This window comes from Physcomitrium patens, chromosome 4 (assembly GCF_059467195.1).
Source record: "Physcomitrium patens ecotype Gransden chromosome 4, ASM5946719v1, whole genome shotgun sequence".
Classification (NCBI taxonomy): domain Eukaryota; kingdom Viridiplantae; phylum Streptophyta; class Bryopsida; order Funariales; family Funariaceae; genus Physcomitrium; species Physcomitrium patens.
The window spans coordinates 5969331-5988765 of NC_143413.1; positions in this window are offsets into that span (position 1 = coordinate 5969331).

Below are 19435 nucleotides of genomic sequence, written 5' to 3' on the forward strand. Positions count from 1 at the left end.
AAAAATGAAATTAATATTAATGTAAAATATAAATCCTAAAAATATTTTTTTAAAAAAAATTTAATGACTTTTTTTAGTAAATTTCTAAAAAATAACATAATACAATACAAAAAGTATATTTTGAAAAAAAAAATTAGTGTGACTATTTCTAAATTTATAAACATAATGCATTTAATTCAAATTATTGATTCAAATTCCAAACCAATTTTACAAAATATGATAGATTGAAATATTGTAACTCCATTGAATTTTGATAAATGAATTTTGCCTACTTCTTTTCTTAGACTTGGTCTAAAGTACGTATATAGGTATTGCTCTTGTAATTATCATTCAATTTAATTCAAGTCTTGTTTGTATTATCTAAGTTGTATTGAAATTGCACATGTTATCATATGCTAGTGATTATGTGAGGTGTTAAGTTGAAACTTCTTTAAAATAGAGATGGTTTGGTGTAGGATTGCTAAGATACAAGAAGAAATTGGATATGAGACTGCTAATCTGTAGAAGAATCCAAATCCCATTCTATGGTTTGAATTGAGTTGTTTTGTTGTTATTGTTGTTGTTGTTGTTGTTGTTTTTTTTTTTTTTTCAAAAATTGTTTGTGATTGCAATAAACGCAATATGCATACTTACTTTTAATGTGCCCTATTAATCAAGCTTATACTTTTTTCATTCTATGAGGTTCTAAAGTATGATTCTTGTTCTAACTTGCAGTGCTTATGGTAGAAGTATGTGTTTGAACTTTGAGCTATGCAAAAGCCAAGTTTAGTGCTAGTACTAATTGTTAAACTTAGTACTAGTATTGGTTGCTGATATTTAGTTATTAGAGAAGAGGCTACCAAAGGTGATCAATAATAAGAAAATCAAATGTTTATGTCAACACATCTAACGTCATTTAGAGAAGAATTAAAGCTATTAATTAAAATTAACAAAGTTTTCTCACCTCGCCAGCAATAAATTTTAGAAGCAATATACAAAGATGAAAATTGACCTCTTAAGAAGGTCTAAGCATAAGATGGACTTTTGATATGTAAAATCTAAGGCACCCAAGTTAATCAACTAGCAGAAGGATCAAGCTGGTGCTACTTGCAGTTTTGGTCTTAATTGCAATATTAGTTTTGGTTGCAATATTAATATTGTTTGTTTATTAGTCCTAAAAAGTTTAGTTGTCTACAAGGGATGGTATAAACATTAATTGGTTAAAAATCTATGATTATTTATAATTTATAATCTATAATATTAAGGATTGATATTAGCATTATTCACGCTTGCTATTGGTTGGTGTATATAAGTAATAATTGTCAATAACAAATTTGAAATGACTTGATTTACTTGTATTCTTTGGTGGTGCATATTTTGTCTTTGTAGTTTTGTATCTATTATCATTATCACATGCTCTAAAGCTCACAAGCATCATTTTGATTTTTTTTTGATTTTTTTTAATTTTATATAATACAAAATTGAAATAATTTGATAAGTCAATCATTGATAGATTTTTTTTTCTTCTAATTGCTTTATTTTTTTTCTTAAAAATGACTTTAAAAAAAATAAAAAATTTCTTTATGCTCTTTTATGAATAATGTATAATAAAAAAATAAAATAGTAATAATTAAAAATAATAAACTAGTAATAATCTATATCTAGTTGATATGTTGGTCTACATTCAATGAAGATAATCTTTGAAGATCGAAAGCTTTTAATATAAATTAAATTTAATTTTGCTCTAAGACTTAGTAAAAATATCCATCAATTTATTATTGGTATCAATATAATATAATTGCATTTCTCTTCCATATATTCTTTCATAAATAAAATGATGGTAGATTTCAATATATTTAGTTTAAGTATAGAAAATTGATATTGTGTAAGTTTAATGAAACCATGAATATTATAAAATATATTGATATTATTTGTCTTAGATTTTTTTAATTTTATAATGATTTCTTTATCATATCAAGAAATTAGAATATTACTTATATTTCAATATTTTAATCCAATGCAAAACTTATGAAGTCAAACTAATTCTTATTCATGGTTGTTTAAAGCGTGGTACTCTAATTTGGTTAAAGATCTTAAAATTATTAATTGGCACTTATTTTGCAAGCTAATAGATTTTTTTTATTATAAAAATATATGTATCTATTGAGTATTATTTTTTGAATATGAGCCTCAATTTGTATTTATAAAAAAATTTTATTGTACAAGCTTTTTTTTTGATAAAATATTCCATAATCCATTATATGCTCAATGTAATGTAGAATATATTTTGCAATATCTAAATAAATGTCTTCTAATCTTGGCATAAAATTCTTCATTCTACTTACTATATACGAAATATTTGGTCTAATAATAATAAAATATTAATTTTTTAATTAATTGATAAAAAAAATGTAACATTACATAGAATAGAATTTATATTGTTGGTTAATATTAATTCCTTTAATAGTAGTGTTTTTATAGATTTATACTCCAATATACCAAATTCTTTCAAGATGCTTTGAACATATTATATTTAATAAATGAAGATATTTTGTATAATTGTATTAAAGTAAATTTTCAAGTATTGATTAAATATTTTAAAATTGACCATGTCAAAGGTGTTTTGAAGGTGATTTTTCAATCAAGTAATAAAACTATTATTATTTCTATTAATAGATAAATTATCAATATAAAGCATAAAAATAAATATATCACTTTCTTTGTATATATAATATATATTAATATTAAGGTTTCTCCTTTGCATATTTATGCTTCTTAATACATTATCAATGCTTTTATACTATGCTCTTGATGTTTTTTTAAGTCTATATATAATTTTTTTAATTTTGAAAAATAATTCTTTATTCCATGATGAAATAAAGCCTTTAAGTTATGTCATATACACTTCTTTCTTAAGAAGATAATTTAGATAGACAATTTTTACATCTATGTAATAGATATTCTAATTATTTGTTGATGCTAACATGTTATAGTTGTTCAGATTGTAGAATATTTATTACCATAGACAAAAACCTCTAAAAGATCTATATATTTTTTGTAATTAAAGCCTCTAGCATCTAACCTTGTCTTCTTTTTTTTTGGTTGGTTGTTAATTCCATATTTAAGCTTATATATTCATTTAGAAAATATGGATTTTTTTTAGGTAATTATTTCAAAGTCTAAATTTAATTATTAATAATAAATTCTATTTCTTCTTCTATTTTTATTTTCCAACCTAAATCTTTATAAGTTTGATTGAAGTTGATGTTATCATCTTATGTGCTTATTTCTTTGCTATATGTAATGTCACTATTATAATTTTTTGAATATAAATAACACAAGACATAATTTTTTATTAAAAAAATAGACATAATAATCATCTAATCTTATGTTTGTTTGCTTAAATATTATGGATTTATAAATAATAAGACTATTTTTTAAAGAATATTTATAATTTTGTTGTCCAACATAATTTGGATTTATTGATTTTGTTATTGAAATGTTTATTGTATTATCACTTCATTATAAAAATATTAATAATTTTTCTATTGACTATTTATTTGGATTAGTATTAATATTCTTTGCCATTTTTTTGCTTGATAATATATTATGAATAAATATAAACTAATCAAAATTTTCTTCTAATAATAAATTAATAGTTAGTGTAATTTTTGGATCAAACATCTATTCATTAAAATATAGTATCCTTAGAAATAATTATCTCTCTTATTATAGAAGCATAGCACTAATATATTTGGCTATTTTTATCATAGTCTATAAATAATATACAAAGAGCTTTAAGATCTAGCTTGTTTCTATTTATTGATGGTATATGACAATGTGTTGTATAGCCAAAGACTTTCAAGTGAGGTAGATTAAGTTTATTATCTATAAAAGTACCTTTAAAGTTATAAATTAAAGAACTTTTGTAGTAATATTTTTTAGATATAATTAATTGTTCTTACAACCTTATACTATTAGATCTTAAGTATTTTTATTTTAAAAATAATACTTCTTATTTTTTTTAGAATAAATTTATTTTTTTGGTTTATTAGGCCGTTTTCTTATAGAGGATATGCTAAGATAAGTTTTTTCCTAATCTTTTGTTGTTTACAATAGCTCTAAAATTCGATTAATATATATTTGTCTCTATAATCACTTTGTATATATAATATTCTTAGGTTATGATGTTTTACTAATATTTTAACTTCTTTAAAGTTTTTCAAGAATTTTAGACTCCTCTGACAATAAATAAAACCATATTCTTTGTATATAATCATCTATAAATATTAAAATATACTTATTCTTGTATTTTGATGGAAATAGTAAAAACCCACATAAGATAAAGTAAATTATTTCTAATTGGCTTAATATGAAGTTATTTCTTTTCTTCAAAAAGTATTCTCTATGTATCTTTCTTTGTATGCAACTCTTATATATTTCATTTTCCAATGGCAATTGTAAAATTCCACCATCTAATCTTTGGATAGATAAGTAGTACAAAGATTGATAATTAAAATAACCGATCTTCTTATGCTAAGGTCAAATGATTCCTTTAAAAAGATATAGTATTTTTAGAGCAAGTATCTTATTTTTTATTATGTTTTTGTTAATTATTTAAATAATATTACCTTTTCTTGCTAATGAAGAGGCCATAAAAATATGATTTGTCTTTTTTAACATAATAAAGTTTATTTTTTGTTCTAACTACTTATGAATAAATCATCTTTTAATTATCTTAATTAAATACCTGAAAAAATTTAAAGTCAAATAATCTAATGTATTCTAAATTTGTAAACTTTTTAACTAAAAATAATTTTGTTTTTATTCTTAGAACATAAAAAATATTTTTTAATTTTTTTATTTCTTCAAAAGAATTTATAATTTTTTTATTTTTTTGTCCAAATACAAATATAGACTAATTTTTAGTTAATTTAATTTTAGATTTATTTAAATATTCTATTTTTATTAATAATTATTTATTTCTAGTCATATTTGAACTTGCTCTAGGATCTAAAAATCACTTGTTGTCACAATTAAAAGCATTAAAATAAGCATTTATTATAGCTTTAGTTTAAATATTTATTATATTTTCTTCTTCTTTGTCATCTTCTAAACATTGATAAGAATGTTTTTCTTTATTCTTGACAGTTGTAGTTGTAATTGTTTTATTTGATTTTCTAGATTCTTGACATCATACACTTGAGCAAAATGGCCAAGTTTGCTACATTTGTAGCAAGTAATATATTATTTTGATCCTTTGATTTATTTTGATTATAGTATCACTTATTACCATTTGATGGTGATTGTATCTTCTTTCTTGATGATGACAACTAAAATATTAGTATAAACTTCTTTTTTTAAAGTCCAAAGCGTCAAAAATATCCTTCAATATATAATACTTCATCTTCATCATCTTTCAAATTGACAAGAAAATTTTTCTTGTAATAATTATCAATCTAATTTTAAAAAATACAAACAACTTTAATCTTCATTTTTAAATTTTTTTAAAGATAGATCAATTCCTTCGGAAATCATTTAAGGTTAAAGAAACAACATCTTTATTACATACAACAATATATATTTTAGCTAATTAATTAAGTAGCAAATTAATTTCTTGGAAATACATTCTTAAGTTTTTTTCTTTTGGTAAACATACAACATATAACTTTTTTCTCAAAGGAAGATTTTTATTAGAATTTTGTATATCATATAATATTCATAGTTATTTTTAGATAACTTAAAATTTAAAAATAATAATTACATAAAGAATGAAATATTCTTATATCATAGAAGTGATAATTTAACAAGTTCTAATGCAATCTTAAATAATATAATTGAAATTATATTTTTAGTTGTGGATATATTATTGTTGATTAAATCTTATTTTTTTATATTAGATATTGCAAGTGTAGCTATAATAACAAGTGAAGTTGATATGGATTATTTAGAATTGAAAAAAATGGATGAAGATGATTCAATCAGCTTCTATAGGTTTTCTTGTACCAAAATCATTTGACTTCTATAGCACCATACCATATAGTCTAACTTCATAAATTCAATGATGTTCTCTGCAAGTAAATCTATATTTCTATATTCTAGATATGTGAGTCAATAGACAAGTAGTAGAAAAACAAACTTTTTTTTACTCGCTTTGAATGACTTTGTCTATTCAAACAAATTTAAAACATACTCTTAAGAGATGAAATAGGACTACACTATGTCAAAAATTGAAGATCCTTCCATTCCATAGCAACACAAAACCTCATTATAAAATTCGACAATACAAGCTAGAATTGAATTGAACAGAACTAAATAAAATAAGACATAAAAGACAAACTGAGCAAATGAAAATAGAATAGAACAAATCTGAATAGAAAGATGCAAAACCAAATTTTATTAAGAGAAAGGGTCTAAAGCCATATCTCACGAGATGTTCCAAAAAGCCATGGCTAGTCCTATTTATACCTTATCCTATCACCCTAGACTTTCTAGAATATTCTTAAGTAGTAGATTCTACCTAAATAACCACCTTAAATTCCTTTTTAAGTAGATTTTATGATAGGCTCTACCTAAATAACTATCCAAAGCTTTCTTCTAGAAGGTTCTATGGTAGATTCTACCTAAATAATCATCCTAAATCCTTTCTAGAAGGTTCTACAATAGATCCTATTGATCCAATAATCTAATCTTAATTATAAAAACTTCTATTGTTCTAATTATTTATATAATTATCTTATCTATACCTTATTATAGTTAATCCTCCTCCACTAATATAGAATGTCCTTATTTTGCTCCTGATGGTATCTCCAAATTGTCTTTTGGTAATGGATGAGGTTTTGTGCAGGTTCTTATGTTGCATCGTGAATAGGATAACTTTTTCAAAGAACTTTGTACTAAAGTTGTAGATGTCCAATGCCACAACAAAGATAGCAATGCTCCAAAATGCTATCCACTTCATATTCTTATTGGTCATTAACTACAACTAATGATAGTGGTGGTTGATGTTGATCAGGAAAGCACTTTTGCTTAGTTTGAAATTCTTTTAGTTGCAAAACATAAAAGATTAGATGGATTCAAATATGTGGGGGAAGTTCAAAGCATTATACAACATCAAATATCACTACAAAAATATGGAAAGGTCCAAGCCATCAAGGTGCTAGTTTATGGATTTGAATTGATGTAGCAAGTGACAAGTTGGCATTGGAGAATAATACATGATCACCCTCTCAGAAGGTCTTGTGCTATCGATGGTTATCCGCATACTACTTTTGTCAATTTTGTGCAGTAAGGAGGTAGTGCCATACCTCTTGTAAGGTTGTTGTAAGCCATTTTATAAATTCTTCCATTGTTGGGTTGTTGATATCGATGGGATAATAGAGAGTTGTTGGCAAAATTGGATGTTGACCAATATTAACGAAAAATGGTGAATGACTAATACTTGCTTGAATACTATCATTATAAGTAAATTCCAAGGATGTCAAGTATTCATTCCAATTATTATGATGAACTGCCATAAATGCCTATACCATATCCTCCAAGGTCTAATTTATATACTTTGTTTGTCCATCTATTTGAAGATAGAAGGCTATAGACATGGCAAGTTGTATGCCTAATAGCTTGAATAAGGCTTGTTAAAAACTTCCTATGAAACATGGATCCGAATCTAAAATTATGACATGCAATAATCGATGGTGATGAAAGATGGTATCAAAGAAGACTCGTATAAGCATTGGAGCATCAATATGTAAATGTACCAGAGTCAAGTGAAGTTATTTCAAGAATTGATCTATAAAGACAGCAATCGCAGTATGATTATGATGTATCTATGACAAACATGTAATAAGATCTATAGTCACTTACTCTCAATGTACTGTGGATTGTAAAATTAGTTGTAATAGTTCAAGAAATGTTGTATTGCATGCTTTGTTACATTGACATGACTTCCATGAGTGTACAAAGGCTTGAACATCATGATTTAAACTTGCCCAAAATCATGTCTTTGAGATCCATTCTAAGATATTTTCTCATCCCAAATGTCTAAATATTGGGATGTCATGTCCCTCCTAAAGTATGCGTATCCAGAGTTTAGTATTGTCGGATATATAAATTTGCTTCTTAAAATATTGCAAGCCTTCACCAAGAATGTAATCTTGATATTGTATATTGTCTACCTTCATGTGATTGCTAATCATCTTGAAATAAGTATCCCATTGTGTAGCTTTTTTTCATTTTATTCTTTTGGGTAGATTTGAAAAGATATTACTAATGGTAGTAACTTCTGCCTTGTCTTCTGATTTGTCCTTCAAGTCTGATCACCGTGATAAATTATGTAGCATAATATATTGTTTCCCTTGTTTGTATTCAAGTTAGATATCAAAAAGCTACAATTGTTCTTTTTAATGATGATGCTGTGATTTCATATTTTTTAGATATAAATCATGTATCAAAGATCGATGGTCAATTCAAATAACCACTAACCTCCTCAATAGTATCGCCACACCTTTGTGGCATATACATTCACTAATTGCTCTCAATTACGTGTAAAGTAATTGCGCTCTACTCTTTTGACTTTGCGTGATTCATACGCCATAGGTTGAGGCCCCCTATCTAAGTCTTATTGAAGAACCACTCTAATAGCAAAGTCGACAACATCAATATCAAGCATACAAGGGAGATTAAGATCATACGGTGGCAATATTGGAGCAGTAATGAGTGCCTCCTTCAATCTATCAAAGGTTTTTTTCTGCTCCAATTTCCAATCAAATGCGGCACCTTTCTCCAATAGATTTTTCAATGATGCACTAATATGAGCAAATTGCTGAATAAAATGGCAATAGTATCCAGTACGACCTTAAAATGAGTAAACTTCAGAAACATCCTTATGGGTTGGTGAATCTTCTACTACTTTTACCTTATCTTACTCCATTTGCATGCCTTTGAAGGACACCACATGTTCCAAAAAAGTAAATTCTCACTTTTAAAGTTCATATTTTGATTGCTTGCAATAAAAGTGAATGTTTTGCAATTGGTGCAACATCTCTTGTAGGTGTTGCTCATGCTTTTTAGGGATTTTACTATATACAAAGATATCATTAATGAAGTTAACTACATACTTATCTAAAAGGTCTCAAAATAATCTATTTATGTGACTCATGAAAGAGGCTAGAGTATTGGTAAGGCCTAAGAGTAAAACCAACTATTCAAAATATCCATAACTTGTATAAAATACCATCTTTTCTATATCTTCTCTTGCAATAGGTATTTGCTAATATCTGCTCTAAAGATCAAATTTACTAAAGATGGTCACACCTTGAAGTTGGTCAAGAAAATCATCTTTATGTAGAAGAGGATATGCATTTTTAATAGTTTGTATATTGAGACTTCAATAGTCGATGCAAAGGCAAAGTCTGCCATCTTTCTTAGGTGCAAAGAATATATGTGCTCTCTATAGTGATGCACTTTTTTGAATGAGGCCTTTCTCCAAAAACTCGTCCAATGTCTTCTATAATTCTTCAAATTTTTTTGGTGTTAGATGATAAATTGGTAGACTTACTGCTTTGGCTCAAAGTAATAGTTCTATTTGAAAGGGGGCACCTTGAATAAGAAGTATGCCACTAATTAGGTCGATTGAAAAAACATCTTGATATTTTTGTATAAGTTGCTCTATCTATTCTACTCCATCCACTGTCTTTTCTACCACTGATGCAAGATTTGGAACTACCATACATACCAATTGCTTATGCTAAAGTTGTTTCTTCATAAAAGTCGTCTCTATAAGTAAGTCTTTGATTGTAGATTGTCTTTCCTCTTTATTTGATATAGAGGTGTGAAGAATCTTCTTGCGTCTGCCATCTTTAAAAGAAATTGTCCTTGTTGCCAAATCAACTTCCTTATTTTCTATCTCCAGCCATGGCATAACAAAGATAACATCATATTTTAGTTTTATTACCTTTAATCTCTCTCTTAAGACATAGGTATCCATCAATCTCAAGATTTTTTTTTCACAGTTCTTATTCAATATGTTCTCTCGGTCATTTATAAAGTATATACTTCTTCTTTTGATTTCCTTTGTTTTAATTCTAAGCCGATTGGCAATTTCAGTTGAGATACAATTTTCTGTAGAACCACAATCTATAAGCACTCGACATGGTTGTCTTTTTAGTAGTCTCGTTAGATGCACCAATTGACTTTTTTTGTAGTTGTCCAAGGCTATGTCATTTGTCTCTAAAAAATAATAGCTACTCCCAATATTGACTCTCAACACCTTTATTGGAGAGCCTCATTTTCTTGCTTTGACTCATTATTAATTTGATGAGTTTTGAAACTGTGAACTTGCCTTGTCTTGCTAATACTTTGACTTTGGCATTTTGAACAACATCCAATCTCATGGCTTGGCTCTCCATAATAAAAACATAATCCTTTTAGCATCAATATTTGTCATCTTTGTAGTATCAATGATTCTTATGAGGTATCAATTTTTATTAGATTTGGTTATTATGTTGTAATATTAAATAGTGGCATAGCACTTCATACTATAGGTTGTACTCCATGATTTCTAAAATCTATAGCATTGACCTTCTCTGCAATCCAAATTCCTTCTTCAAATGTTTGTGGATCCTTTAGTTCTACCTCTTGCTGGACTCTAAGTTTCAAATCTCATAGGAATTGATCTATCATCTCCATCTCCAAAACATTGATAAATTTGGAGACATAAAGACTTGAATTGAGAGACATAAACTTACATTGACTTAGCTTGTGTAAGTTTTATCAAGGCATGACATGCTATTTTTTTCGCATTGATAGGCCAAAATTGATTCCTAAATTCAATTTCAAACTCTTCGTAGTCACAAAATCTACCTTGAAGTACATAACTTTGAACTTGATGTCACCACCAAATGGTTGCCGCATCTCTCAAATAGCTAATTGTATATATAATTCCTTCAATGATATTTGCTCTAGATAATTAGAGGTATTATCGCATATTGAAGAGCCATTTACATAAATCCTCTTATCTTGAAGTTTCAAAATATGTATTAGGCTTATTCAATTTCAACCTAGCAAATGTCAACTCTCTTATCCTCAAGGCTTTTATTTGCACTTCTAATGTAGCTACTTGGCCTAAAAGATGTTGTATTTAAGAATCAAACAAAAATATACTATAGCTTATATATCACAAAAAAATGGTGTTTTTGAATAGAAAAATAAAACATTAATAGGAACAGTTCTTGCAATACTATCATATTCAAACTTACCTAAATGTTTTTGGAGTAAAACACTCATAACTGCTAATTACTTCCAAAATAGGAGCCATATTAAATTTGTATAAGGTACTAAAATACTATTTGAATTATGGTACAAATACCAATCAAATTTAGCTTACCTTAGATTATTTGATTACAAAGCTCATATATTCACTCCTAAAGAAATAAGAAAGAAGTTAGACTATCATTCACAAGAAGCTATCTTTTTAGGCTATATTGAAGAATCTAAAGCCTATAGACTTATGAATATATAAAATTAGAAAATTTTTATTTCTAAAGATATTTTCTTCAAAAAACATTTAGATGATCCAAAAGCAAAATATTTGCCAAAGGACAATGAAGAGCTTTTACTAGACTTAGAATTATTTAAGCATCATACAACAACTATAGAGATCAATGAATAAAATATCTTTCTTATTCAAGGAATGTCTTCACCACCAATGCCATACCTCTAAGATATCTATGTATTTAATAAACATCTTCTAAATAGTACTTCTCAAAATATAGAAGAACTACCTCTTTTTCACATTGATGTTATCAATAACTTTTGTCAACTATCATTATGTAATGATGAAGAGATATTATCTCTTGAACATGATAAAGTCCATTCCACATTGCAAGATCCAACTCTTTCTTTTATTTCTTCATCAATAAGAATTATTAAAACAAATCACATAGTTGTTAGTATCATGGACATTTAATTGAAGAAGATTTGAAAAGATTCCAAAAGATTTTAGAAGGTTCTAAAAGATTCCAAAAGTTTCTATTAGATTCTAAAAAAGTTCTAAAAGGTCATAAGAGATCCTAAAAGGTTCTAGGAGACTTTAGATGATTCAAGAAGTTGCCAAAAAAAGATCTTTTGCTTACTTTATTTCTTAGCATAATAGAAACTTCTCAAGAAGGTTCCTAGGACCTAATATATATATAAAGGAGTTGAAGCTAAGAAGATTCCTAGTCTCAAAAACTCACTTCTTATGGTTTAACTAAGACCTTCTTGCCTTGTATCTAGTTATTGTTCTAATGTTGAGTTAATTCTATTGTGAATCCATTAGAACAATTAATGTTGAGTTAATTCTATTGCGAGATCATTGCTTTCAATGGATTCATATTGCACAATTTTGAAGCATTTTTGATAGCATTTACAGAGGCATTTGGTGAACATGATAAGGTTTGTTCTTCAACAACTAAAATTTGAAGCCTTTGACAAAGAATATATTATGCATCAATGTTTGTCTCATATTTTCAACAATTAACATGTGATATAAATTGGACAGGAGATGTATTGATGAGCCAATTTCATTGGAGATTAAAAGATGATGTTAAGGACTTATTATTGACTTTGCCAGATCCTCAAATACTCAATGAAGCCATTAGTCAAGCTATGAAGTGTAATAACTATTTATTTTAACAATGACAAGATAAAAAGTCTTCAATTATGCCACATGTATACACCAATTATTCTGCAGCTTCTTCACCATTTAATTCTAATGAACATTTGGAAGCAGAAGATATACAAATTCATACAATTTGCTTCAAATTTCTTTTTGAGCAAGAAAAAAACATCAAAGGAAGGTCGGCCTATGTTTATATTGTAGAAAACCTAGCATTAAGATTAATAATTGTTCAGAGAAATGCCAGCGTACATATCAAATGAGGAATGCAGCCACATCATTAAAAGCATTGCAAAAAAATAAGGACATCCAGCCGTAGTAAGGATTATGTGGTTGGATTCTTTACAATCATAAACCAAAAAAGGTCATATACTCTTTGCCAACCCTTCTTGTTGTTTTACTATACCAATATAGTTAAGAGTCATAAAACTAGAGTATCATGCATTATTTGATTTGGGAGCCTCCGTATAGTTTATTAACAAAGAATTTTTTAGATCACACAAAATATGTATGGTCAAAAAATCCAAAGCCGTACATGTAGAAGTAATAGATGGTTGATCTTTATCCTTTAGGGAAATCACTCATGAAAAAATTTCATTAGAAATAACCTTTGACAACCATAGCAGCCAAGTAGTATTCAACATTATTAGATCACCATCAAGTCCAATCATTTTAGGACTTTCATGGCTTGAAAAATTTAATCCATGGATAGATTAGATATTCCAAAAGTTAGAATTTCTTCTAGTACATCATAAAACTCCCAAATCTATGAAAAAAATTCTAACATTTGAAAAGCCAAAACTTAAACAATATTTATTTATCAGAACTAGAGCATTTGTCAGAGCAATCAAATAAGATAATACGTTTGCTATCTATGCAAATTCATAATCAGAACCTATAATTGCTACAACAATAATTCTAGATGCATATAAGGATTTTGTAAATGTATTTGAAAAGAAAAATATAGATATCTTCTCAAAGCATTGCCTTTATGATTGTACAATTGATCTTCAAGAAGGTACTCAACCACTATTTGGACCCATCTACAATTTATATCAAAATGAGCTTGCAACTTTAAGAAAATTTATTAAAAAAAATATGTCTAAGAATTTTATTTGACATTCAAAGTTGCCACCTAATGCTCCAATATTATTTGTAAAGAAGAAAGATGGATCTTTATGGATATATATCAATTATCATGGTCTTAATAAAATCACAATAAAGAATCAATATCCATTGTCATTGATATTTAGACTTCTTGATCAACTTAGCCAAGCATAGATCTTTATGAAGTTTGATCTATGATGCACGTATAACTTAGTATGTATTAAGGAGGGAGATGAATGAAAGATAGTATTTTGCACCAGGTATGGACATTTTGAATATAATGTCATGCCTTTTGGACTTACCAATGCACAAGTCATATTCCAATACTGAATGAATGACATATTTTGTGAGTATCTCGATGACTTTGTTGTGATCTATTTAGATGATATTCTATTCTTTTTCAAGAATTTGAAAGACCACGAAAAACATGTCTGCCTTGTGTTAGAAAAGCTAGAAAGCACTGGACTATATGTAAAACTAAAGAAGTGTATATTTCATGCACCTCATGTAGAATTTGTTGGATATATTATTTCCAACAAAGGCCTTTTTATAGATCCAAAGAAGATACAAGCAATCATCAATTGGGCAAAGTCAAAAATTATACATAATGTCTTATGCTTTCTTAGATTTATAAACTTCTACAAGATTTTTGTTAGGAATTACTCCAAGATTGCTACTCCATTTATATGATTGACATGTAAGGATAAGCTGGATTGGGGCTCCAAAGCAGAAAAAGCTTTTCAAAGCTTAAAAGATGCTTTCATAGTAGCTCCAATTTTGATACATTTAGATTTCAAGAAGCTCTATTTTATAGAGACCGATGCCTCAAACTTTACATTGGAAGCAGTCTTATCACAATATGGAAAAGATGGCAAACTTCATCCAATTGTATTCTATTTTAGAAAATTCTCAACAGCAAAAATTAACTACAAACTCTTTAATAAAGAGCTGCTTATCATCATGGATTCTTTCAAAGAATGGCACTACTTTCTTCAAGGTGCCTTTCATCAGGTGATTGTATGTACAGATCACAAGAATCTTGAATATTTCATGTCAACTCAAATCTTGAACCATCACCAAACGCGTTAGAGTATATCTTTATCACAATTTGACTTTTGCATCATGTATTGATCCGGGAGCCAATAAGAGTTATTAAATATATTATCAAGATGTTTTTATCTTAAACCAAAAGAAAGCAAGGCAGCATATGATCAAAGACGGTGTCGTACTGTATTTACTTATAGTATATAAAAATTAATGAAGACATATAATATATTCATAAGTCTTGGTATATGTTAGAATAGTTAATAGGTTAATTTAAAGAGAGTAGATATAAAAAAATTATTTTAAGTTTTAACTATTTTGATTATAGCATCTAAAAAAAATTATAGAGCTAAATATTTAGTATGAAGCTTTGAAAGGAGATTAGAGCCTAAAGAAGAAAATCTTAACTAGTAGGAAGCTTATTAGGAGGGATGAAAGCAAGTCATGGTTATATGAAGGCAAGGAATGGGAATCTTCATTCTTATTAGTCAAAGGCCATACGCAATGGACTTCAAGAAGGCTGCCCGAGGCCTTACTAGGAATTAGAATTTTTTTTAAAGTCATTCAAGCTTTAAAGGCTAGGATTAGTAAGTTTAGGATTTTTTGTATGGATTGGATGTAAATTTTTTGTGATTTGGAGTTTTTATGAAGGAGTTATTGGCGCTTAAAGTTAAGGTGTGAATTTCATACCTACTTTCACTCTTTGACGCATAACATATGTTTAAGGAGAGCAACAAAAGATCGAAGACTGGAATTAGAGAGAGCACTTTTTCAAATATGCTTTTCATATACTATTTAATAAATTTTAAGTTTGAATGAAGAATTTATAGAGGGTTGAAGTCAATGCATTCAAATCAAAGGCAATAAGTAAGTGATTTTGTTCATAGTAATAGTTGGAGCCATAGCTTGAGTTTCTAGATGAATTTTTAGCTAAAACCTTTTGAAAAAAATAGATTATTGTATTAAAAAGCTATATATACAAATTTTGTAGTATTTGAGTGCTTTGTATGTGAGATATGAAGAAAATTGTATGCAAATGTATAAAAACTAAGATTTGAAGCTACTGTTAGGATTTTGGTGATATCTTAAGATTTGCAATAAATTTGCAGTTGAAGTTTGTTGTGGTAGTTTTTAGAAGTACATCAGTACTTTATGTAAATTTTGAGTGTATTTCAATACTTTGATTGGAAGATAAGAGTTTTTGAAGTTTAGGAATAATACCCCATAAGGATATTAAAAGATTTAGAGGTTTTAACATATTTTGGATGTTTTTGGGAACTTAAGACTTATATATTTGGTGTAATAGCACCTAAAAGTGATATATATATATATATACATAAACTTGGTCTTCTTTATTTCGAGACTTGATTGAGAAATTAGTGGCAGCTAGGAGCCTAGTGCTTTCTTGAGGCAAACTCTCTCTACCCCGACAATGGACAATCTTGTTAAAACTTGAGCAATTTCATCTTTAAGAAACCAATGTATCAATACCTATGGATTTATCACTTCTTGATCAGATTTACAAAGCCTCAAACATGGATCCTTTTATTCTTAATATCAATTATCTTGCCAATAACCTTCTTGAAAAGTCTTCTAAATCCAAGTATGAAGACAACCTCTTATTTTTTGAAGTATGTTTATTCATTCTTGAAGGGCTAACTTGCCTACACGTTCTTCAAACATGCCATGACTTCATTACAACCAGATATTTTAGATTCAAGAAGACTTTGGAACTTTTGTCTAGAGAATTTTGGTGGCCTATAATATAAAAGGACATTAAGAAATTCGTACTATCATATGATACTTGTTCAAGATCAAAGAATCTATGACATTGGCCATATGGACTTCTTCAACCTCTTCCTATTCTAAGAAAACTATGATCATCTATTTCTATGGATTTTATTATAGATCTTCTACCATCAAGTTTATTTGACATTATCTTCATAGTTATTGATTGATTGACTAAAATGACATATTTTATACCTTGTAAGAAATCAATTATTAGTGAAGAGATGACAAGAGTCTTTATTGACAATATCTATCATTATCATGGGTTGCCAAAGAACATTGTATTAGATTGTGGGCCACAATTTATATCAAGGTTTTGGAAGGCACTCTTCAAGATTCTTAAGGTTGACATCAACCTTTTTTCTGCCTTTTATCCTCAAACTGATGGCTAAACGGAGTGAGTCAACTAAATTCTTGAGCAATATTTGAAGTGCACCATCAATTATCAATAAGACAATTAGACCTCCTACTTATCTTTGGCAGAGTTTACTTATAATAATACAATCTGTGCATCTACACAACAAATGTCATTCTACTCAAACTATAATCATCATCCAAAGTTGAATATAATAGAGCCTTTAAAGTCAATAAATCCAAAAATAAAGGAATTTACTAAAAAGATGGCAAAACTTTAAGCAACCATGAAGACTCACCTAGAAAGGCCTCAACAATATTATAAGCCAATGGCAGATGACTTGAGGAAGAAACATCCTCCATTCTAAGTTCATGAAAAAGTGTGACTTCTTTAAGGCGATATAAAAACCAACAGTCCATGTGATAAGTTGGACTACCAAAAGTTGGGACCATTTATAATTCAAAAACAAATCAATAATATAATTTATTGTTTGGAGTTACCTTCATCTATGGAGATTCATCCGTGCTTTTATGTTTCACCTTTAAAAAGGTATAAAGAATCGAATATACTAGGTCAAAGACAACCACTACCTCGTAAAGTTAAAATCAATGATCACATTGAATTTGAGATAGAAGAGATATTAAATTCAAGAATAAGATACGGAAGGCTTGAAAATATAGTCTATTCGCACAATATCAAGGTAGAGAGAGTTTGCCTTAAAAAAGCGTTGTCATGATGTAACATGATTAATAGGTGAAAGAGTGTGGAAATTATGATAATTTAAGAGATCTTAGTTCAAAGTATTAGAACAAATTATCTTAGAAATATAGTTAATAGCCAAAGGGATAGAAAAATTAAAAGGTATCAATGCTGCCTTTTAGAAAGGTGACTTCTACTTACTTTGTAGTACCATAAGTAAGGCAAATCAAAGTAGATTGGAAAAATAAATGATATAGAAATCTTTAGAAGAAAGTTAAGAGTAAATTCTAGGAAAAAATTACTTAGAAAAACTAGATATTGATACCCGGAGAGGGCCGGTTATGAACTAGGGTCGAAATCAGACCCTGAGGCACAAAACTGAGTCTCTACGACGACTCCGGGACTCTTTGGCAGATCGGAGAGTAGAGTTTGAGAGAAGATTAGATAGGGTTTCTATGGGAATAGATTTTGGATAATTTAGAGTTGATATGAATTTGTAAGAGCTTTGCAAAGTTGAGTTTTTTTTCGGATGAATTGGGTTTTATGAAATAAAATAGGATTTATGTTTTGAGTGATTTCGAGAGTTTTGTTGCAGATCTATCAGTAAATTTTTTTGGGTTCATGGTTATAGTTGTGCTGAATACATGTTGTGAATTTGAGCTTGATCTAACGGTTGAACTGAGAGATATTGAGGTTTAAGTGAGTCAAGGTCTCAAAAAGTAGAATTTTAGGTCCAGTGAGGGTTTTTAAGATTTCATGCAATCTATTGGTTGGATTGGAGTAAAACTTATGTGAGAGGATATAAGACTTGTTTTCCTATGTCCATGAGAAATTTGAAACCAATCGAACGGCGCAAAGAAGAAAAATTGACTCTGGAAGGTTGGCAACAAGATTGGAGAAGGAGGCCTGCTAATACCCGAACACATTTTTGAGGTTTTCGTCAATTTGGTAACTTCGATCCTCTTCAAAAAAAAACTGCTTGTTTTGAACTTGATTTTTAAGAAGTGTGAAAATTTTTAATTGAGATCAACGGTTTATTCATTAGATATTGAGGTTTTAATCTGTCATAGGAATTATTAGGATTTGGATTAGGGTTTGGCTAGGGTTCGGTTTAGGGTTTGGATTAGGGTTTGGATTAGGATTTAGGATTTGGATTAGGATTTGAATTAAAATTTAGGATTTGGTTAGGGTTTGATTTAGGATTTGGATTAGGGTTTGATTTAAGGTTTGGATTAGAGTTTGGACTAGGGTTTGGTTAGGGTTTGATTTAAGGTTTGGTTTAGGGTTTAGGATTTGGATTAGAGTTTAGGATTGGATTAGGGTTTGGATTAGGATTTGGATTAGGGTTTAGGATTTGGTTAGGGTTTGATTTAGGATTTGGTTTAGGATTTAGGATTTGAAATAGGGTTTAATTTAAGATTTATTTAGGATTTGACTTAGGGTTTAGGAATTATTAGGGTTTAAGATTTAATTAGGTTTGGTCTAAAGTTGAGTGAAATTCAATAGGGTTTTAACTAGAATTAAATTAAGGTTGAATTGACATATATTTGAGTAAAATTTGTGATCATTCTAATATTTCTTTAAGAATTTTATTGTTTGTTTGAAATTTCTTTGGGTTGTTTTGAATTTGATTATGTTTGTTTACCATTATTATAGTCTAATTAGAGCATTGTTAGTATTCTATTAGAATTAGGATTTTGTTATCGCAATTTCTATTCTTCCTTCTACAGCCAAGTGCCCAAAGCATTCTCAAGCAAGACTTTACACATTACGACAGCGTTCAGCTTTTGGCTACCACTAAATACTCA